At 41.5% G+C, this 7908-nt stretch overlaps 1 pseudogene; it reads left to right on the forward strand.

The window, feature by feature from the left end:
* The first annotated feature begins 7401 nt into the window (after positions 1-7401).
* Positions 7402-7519, forward strand: LOC126200034 (5S ribosomal RNA; annotated as a pseudogene).
* The last annotated feature ends 389 nt before the right edge of the window (positions 7520-7908 follow it).

A 7908-nucleotide genomic window follows, 5' to 3' on the forward strand; every position in this document is an offset into this window, starting at 1 on the left:
CTAAGGACATCACACACATCCATGCCCGAGGCAGGATTAGAATCTGCGACCGTAGCGGTCACGCGGTTCCAAACTGAAGCGCCTAGAACCGCACGGCCACTCCGGCCGGCCTGACGGAGCTTATTGAATTTATTGACTGTGTTTGACAGCAGTTCTCTTGCTGGTCCACCCTGACCTATACTTTTAATATTTACGCTCAGGAGCCATTATTCTCGGCTCCGGACATATTAACTTCAAGATTTGGTATCTTATGATAAATTATCGACTGTTACTCGTTACCATGTAGTATTCAAGAAGATCAGTTTTTCATGTTCAGTTTATCTGGCGTCTTGCTACGTTTATGGGCTTCACTTGTGAATCAACTCTTTTTTTTTGTCATCAGTCTACTGACTGGTTTGATGCGGCCCGCCACGAATTCCTTTCCTGTGCTAACCTCTTCATCTCAGAGTATCACTTGCAACCTACGTCCTCAATTATTTGCTTGACGTATTCCAATCTCTGTCTTCCTCTACAGTTTTTGCCCTCTACAGCTCCCTCTAGTACCATGGAAGTCATTCCCTCATGTCTTAGCAGATGTCCTATCATCCTGTCCCTTCTCCTTATCAGTGTTTTCCACATATTCCTTTCCTCTCCTATTCTGCGTAGAACCTCTTCATTCCTTACCTTATCAGTCCAACTAATTTTCAACATTCGTCTATAGCACCACATCTCAAATGCTTCGATTCTCTTCTGTTCCGGTTTTCCCACAGTCCATGTTTCACTACCATACAATGCTATACTCCAGACGTTCATCCTCAGAAATTTCTTCCTCAAATTAAGGCCGGTATTTGATATTAGTAGACTTCTCTTGGCCAGAAATGCCTTTTTTGCCATAGCGAGTCTGCTTTTGATGTCCTCCTTGCTCAGTCCGTCATTGGTTATTTTACTGCCTAGGTAGCAGAATTCCTTAACTTCATTGACTTCGTGACCATCAATCCTGATGTTAAGTTTCTCGCTGTTCTCATTTCTAATACTTCTCGTTACCTTCGTCTTTCTCCGATTTACTCTCAAACCATACTGTGTACTCATTAGACTGTTCATTCCGTTCAGCAGATCATTTAATTCTTCTTCACTTTCACTCAGGATAGCAATGTCATCAGCGAATCGTATCATTGATATCCTTTCACCTTGTATTTTAATTCCACTCCTGAACCTTTCTTTTATTTCCATCATTGCTTCCTCGATGTACAGATTGAAGAGTAGGGGCGAAAGGCTACAGCCTTGTCTTACACCCTTCTTAATACGAGCACTTCGTTCTTGATCGTCCACTCTTATTATTCCCTCTTGGTTGTTGTACATAGTGTATATGACCCGTCTCTCCCTATAGCTTACCCCTACTTTTTTCAGAATCTCGAACAGCTTGCACCATTTTATATTGTCGAACGCTTTTTCCTGGTCGACAAATCCTATGAAAGTGTCTTGATTTTTCTTTAGCCTTGGTTCCATTATTAGCCGTAACGTCAGAATTGCCTCTCTCGTCCCTTTACTTTTCCTAAAGCCAAACTGATCTTCACCTAGCGCATTCTCAATTTTCTTTTCCATTCTTCTGTATATTATTCTTGTAAGCAGCTTCGATGCATGAGCTGTTAAGCTGATTGTGCGATAATTCTCGCACTTGTCAGCTCTTGCCGTCTTCGGAATTGTGTGGATGATGCTTTTCCGAAAGTCAGATGGTATATCGCCAGACTCATATATTCTACACACCAACGTGAATAGTCTTTTGTTGCCACTTCCCCCAATGATTTTAGAAATTCTGATGGAATGTTATCTATCCCTTCTGCCTTATTTGACCGTAAGTCCTCCAAAGCTCTTTTAAATTCCGATTCTAATACTGGATCCCCTATCTCTTCTAAATCGACTCCTGTTTCTTCTTCTATCACATCAGACAAATCTTCACCCTCATAGAGGCTTTCAATGTATTCTTTCCACCTATCTGCTCTCTCCTCTTCATTTAACAGTGGAATTTCCGTTGCACTCTTAATGTTACCACCGTTGCTTTTAATGTCACCAAAGGTTGTTTTGACTTTCCTGTATGCCGAGTCTGTCCTTCCGACAATCATATCTTTTTCGATGTCTTCACATTTTTCCTGCAGCCATTTCGTCTTAGCTTCCCTGCACTTCCTATTTATTTCATTCCTCAGCGACTTGTATTTCTGTATTCCTGATTTTCCCGGAACATGTTTGTACTTCCTTCTTTCATCAATCATCTGAAGTATTTCTTCTGATACCCTTGATTTCTTCGCAGCTACCTTCTTTGTACCTATGTTTTCCTTCCCAACTTCTGTGATGACCCTTTTTAGAGATGTCCATTCCTCTTCAACTGTACTGCCTACTGCGCTATTCCTTATTGCTGTATCTATTGCGTTAGAGAACTTCAAACGTATCTCGTCATTCCTTTCTTTGCGTATTGATTCTTCCTGACTAATGTCTTGAACTTCAGCCTACTCTTCATCACTACTATATTGTGATCTGAATCTATATCTGCTCCTGGGTACGCCTTACAATCCAGTATCTGATTTCGGAATCTCTGTCTGACCATGATGTAGTCTAATTGAAATCTTCCCGTATCTCCAGGCCTTTTCCAAGTATACCTACTCCTCTAGTGATTCTTGAACAGGGTATTCGCTATTACTAGCTGAAACTTGTTACAGAACTCAATTAGTCTTTCTCCTCTTTCATTCCTTGTCCCAAGCCCATATTCTCCTGTAACCTTTTCTTCTATTCCTTCCCCTACAACTGCATTCCAGTCGCCCATGACTATTAAATTTTCGTCCCCCTTTACATACTGCATTACCCTTTCAATACCCTTTCTCTATCTGTTCATCTTCAGCTTGCGACGTCGGCATGTATACCTGAACTATCGTTGTCGGTGTTGGTCTGCTGTCGATTCTGATTAGAACAACCCAGTCACTTAACTGTTCACAGTAACACACCCGCTGCCCTACCTTCCTATTCATAACGAATCCTACACCTGTTATACCATTTTCTGCTGCTGTTGATATTACCCGATACTCATCTGACCAGAAATCCTTGTCTTCCTTCCACTTCACTTCACTGACCCCTACTATATCTAGATTGAGCCTTTGCATTTCCCTTTTCAGATTTTCTAGTTTCCCTACCACGTTCAAGCTTCTGACATTCCACGCCCCGACTCGTAGAACGTTATCCTTTCGTTGATTATTCAATATTTTTCTCATGGTAACCTCCCCCTTGGCAGTCCCCTCCCGGAGATCCGAATGGGGGACTATTCCGTAATCTTTTGCCAATGGAGAGATCATCATGACACTTCTTCAATTACAGGCCACATGTCCTGTGGATACACGTTACGTGTCTTTAATGCAGTGGTTTTCATTGCCTTCTGCATCCTCATGTCGTTGATCATTGCTGATTATTCCGCCTTTAGGGGCAATTTCCCACCCCTAGGACCAGAGAGTGCCCTGAACCTCTATCCGCTCCTCCGCCCTCCGCTCTTTTATGATTTTTAAAATTAAGTGTCCTTCGTTTCGTATTATGTATTTGGTCATCTTGTCTTGAGTTGTCAGCCCATTTAAGGTCACCACAGTAATATCAAAAACAAAGCGCCAGAAGAGGAAATTTTAAGTACAGAGAAAACACGCGTGTGGGGTCATGAGGAGGCATCTGCTATCTAACAATACGTTTTACTTGAAAGGCAAAGCTAATTATCAGCCGTTATACATACGACATAGTTGGATGAAAAGGAAAGGACGAAAACTCAGTCACTCTCAATGTGGTAACTATCGCCTCTCTATCGTTTAACAGAGTGTTTCTGTCAAAACGTAGAGCTACCTAAATCTCTTCACATCCCTTTGTTCCAAGTGCTTGGACAGTTCCGTCGAAAAATACATGTCATATTTCCTTCACTATCTTGGCGTAATCTAAGGTATCTACTCTTTATCTAAGAACCATATAGTTGAAAGACATTAAACTCTAATATTCCTTCTTCCTTCCTTTTTCTACAAGCCAAAAAAAAAAGACCTCTGGAAATATGTTATGCCATACTTCTATCACCCATACTTTCACGTCAAGGAAAGAAGAATGGCGCAAATTCAAAGTCTTGTACACGTCGATATTACTGTAGAAGGAGTGATAGGTGACAAATAAACCACAGGTGTAGTAAAAACAACCGAGAAGAAACCTGTTATTTAACCACTGTAAAATTTACTAACTTTGTCTGGAGTGTTTTGGACTTTTGAGATGTGAACAAAAACAGATACAGTACCTTTTCCACCGTATAGTGGAACATCGTGTAACGTAGCAAATTATTACAAGTTGTCATCTTGCACTGAAAGCGCAGCTTACCAGCTTACCGTGGAGCCAGAAGGAGAGGAGATTTTGGTCCCCACGCTGGCACACCTGACGCTGGCTACTGCGCCGAGCGAGCCCTGTACTTGCCTAACGCTGTCTGCAGTGGGTTACACATACTCTCTATGAATAAGAACAAATACTATTAAATATTAATGGATCTATTTTTCATACTTAGTATACCATATTCTATGGATAACACAACAGTTAAAACTTCGAACCAATAACTTCAATAATTTCGGAGATATAAATTTTTATCTAAAAAAACATAACAACCGTGTTGACATTATGAAACTGAGTTATGGACTCTAACGTATTCATCTATAGTAACAATTGAAACTACAACCAAGAGGATACGGCCATAGTATCTGATTTTCTGTAGTTTCATTACCATAGATTACAGAGGTAATTAAAAGTACTTTGGAAAATTATTGTTTCATCGTGTTTTGGTTATGTACGTGTTTTGGAGAGAGTGAGAGAGTTGATGGAAGATATACATAAAGTGAGACCGTGATATTATATTAAACTATGTAAATGTATTCATGAGAAATTTGTTTTGCGGTAGGGGAATATGTGACGTATGTCGTAGTGAGCTTGACTTTGTAAAATGGAGCTACAATGGACACTGAGTATTAAATTTACTAGTAATTTAGATTATGGAAAGGAATAGTATTTTGTTTTCATAAAATTTTATGTAGGTTCAGAGTTACGAGATTTCTAGTCTAGATTAATTTTGGTAATCTTATTGACTGACATTAGAAGCGCCGCGAGTATAGATGTTTTCTAGATGATCTGATTGACTGCTTAACATACTGCCCAGTAGGAATTCAGCATTTCCCTAACGTTTGAGTAGGGTTTTGTCCCTCAGCTCTGTAAGTCGATGTAGTCGTTCGGGTGGCGTATTCTGGTAAACACCTATGTTAAACCGCGCTGATCATATTTGTACCAGTATGAATAAATTCGTGCGTTTAATCGGTTCTCGTGTCATTGACGACTACACTGTTGTGTATTTTGTGAAAGCTTAAGCTTTATGAGTGGTTTATTTCAGGAGATATTCGAGTTTGAACATTTTACGTCGTACCTAAACTCCACGTGGCGTGTTTCGTGCAGATTACGAGACATTATCGCGAACACTTCTTTACAGGAAGCCTACTGAACGACTGAATGTGTTAATTCGAAAGTAGTCGTGGGTCAGTGACAGTGTAGGGTGTTCAAAATATCGGGCCCACTGGCTGCTTCCGGTGGTGAACTTGTAACAGAGACAGTCAGTAACATTGCATAATTGATGTCGGGATATTCAATATGCACTTGATAGCCATTTGAAATGTTTTAAAGACAATAAATCAACTTAAAGGAAAGTTTAGACATTTTTTTCAACGAGTCATGCAAGCATCCCGAACGCTCGATAGTTTAACTAACTTGAAGTTACTGCCGACGGACTGAAGTTACGTCGCCTTTCCATGGTAGGTATTCAGTCAAATTTTTGTCAACGCTGCTTTTGTCGGCTGAAGCAGCATCTACCGTCGCAAAGTGGAGGGGCAGGCAACCTGAAACCTATCCAGGAAGGTGGATTGATTGTTTAAAGGAGGGACAAAGCAGCCCCGCCAGCATGTCTAAAGGGATAAACGGAATATGGTATAGCTGACTATAAAGTGGCATTGCAGAGACGGGAAAATGCGCGGCAGTACCATCAGCACACTATATCAGACGGATCGGAGAGCGTCTTCGTCAGTCCTCGTTCGGCTCACCTGAAGATGGCTGGCAGTTGTCCAGCCGAAATATCATGGAATGAATTTGACGACGACCGGCTGCAATTCCAAAATCTCTGAACTCTTGATTCGCCGGGAAAATTTTAAATTTTACAATAACTTTATGTTTCTTCAACTTACAGGTGTCAAAGATGTACCTTCGTCCACCCCTGTCTGAATTTGGCTCGGCGATGGGGAAATACGCCAGATACCTCGTGAACAATGAATAGAAAGAGAAAGTTTACATAACAGATAGTACTGAGTAGGCATACGGACAGTCCGCCCAAGTACACTACCTAATAAAGGAAGTGAAGAACTCATAAGATTTGATTAGATGTCAGTATAACTTTGTTCACGTACACGATATCGGCGGGTATGCATTTCTCTGTGTAAAAGGGTGGCCATCACAGAGCGCATTAGTGTTGTTCATTTTTAGTATCGCAACCCGGCCTGGTATGGTATATAAGGGGAGTGAAGAGCCTCAGACGTTGAGTGATAACTGAGAAAGGCACAGAGTTCCGCGTACTCACGTGAGAGAGCGTTATCAGCACATGTCAGAGTTTGAAAAAGGTCTAATTGTGTGTCCGTTTGGCTGGCTGGTCAAATCCTGCATCCAGATTTATGTGACTGGAAATTCTCATGTGACAGTGGACCAGATGCTGTACTGCTTAGGAACGTGAGGGCGGGCGGACCCGTCGCCAGGGTTCCAGTCCACCACGTCTAAGGCGACTGCTATCCTAGAACTAGTACTGGACTCACTGCAACATTCTGTGTTATAGAGTAGATTAGGTTGCTAAGTTAGCAGATGCTTGGCAGGGTGTCAATGAGAAGTCCTACCTGTTATCGTATTCCCAGTCAACAGATAAAACCGATCTCACTTGTCAATATTGTTCCCTAGACAGTGGACATATCAGACTACTCATCTTGAGGTTGAAGCTTTTTTGTCTGTGTTTGCTTTAAGAATAACATATGTTTTTGGGTGGGGCCCACCTTTACCAAAACACAATTGTTAAAACAAAGACAGACAAAAAAAGAGCTTCAACATCAAGATGATTATTTCGTCCTGCCAGGCATTTCCTAGTAAGCTCTACAACAAATACCGGAACTCCACAGCAAAGTTACATCAAACTGTTGTAAATATAAATTTCAACAGAATTTGTCTTCCACATAATGTAGTACCTAACTATATATATGTAAATGTATTCAGTATGTCACCTGCAGCCCAACGTTCCAAACACAAAGCTGAATTTGAGTGGCTGAAGCAAGAAATTAGATACCAACATGGAAAAAAGCCAACGGCCTTGCCGCAGTGGTAACAGCGGTTCCTGTCAGATCACCGAAGTTAAGCGCTGTCGGGCTGGGCTTGCACTTGGATGGGTGACCATCCGGTCCGCCGAGCGCTGTTGGCAAGCAGCGTGCACTCAGCCCTTGTGAGGCAAACTGAGGAGCTACTTGATTGAGAAGTAGCGGCTGTGGTCTCAGAAACTGACATACGGCTGGGAGAGTGGTGTGCTGGCCACATGCCACTCCATATCCACACCACATCCTATGACGCCTATAGGCTGAGGACGACACGGCGGCCGATGGGTATCGGTGGGCCTTCATGGACTGTCCAGGAGGAGTTTAGTTTTTTTTACATACCGGGAACTAGGAAATCACATCAAAGTCTCTGTAATATTTAATGATATTATTAATACAGTCAAACAAAACACAGAAGCCCAAATAAAAACATAACGGAATAAACAACAACAAAAACTAAACGGTCTTTTAAAACAAAATTAAATCATTACACGTCAGA

The sequence above is a fragment of the Schistocerca nitens genome, chromosome 8 (assembly GCF_023898315.1).
Source record: "Schistocerca nitens isolate TAMUIC-IGC-003100 chromosome 8, iqSchNite1.1, whole genome shotgun sequence".
NCBI lineage: Eukaryota > Metazoa > Arthropoda > Insecta > Orthoptera > Acrididae > Schistocerca > Schistocerca nitens.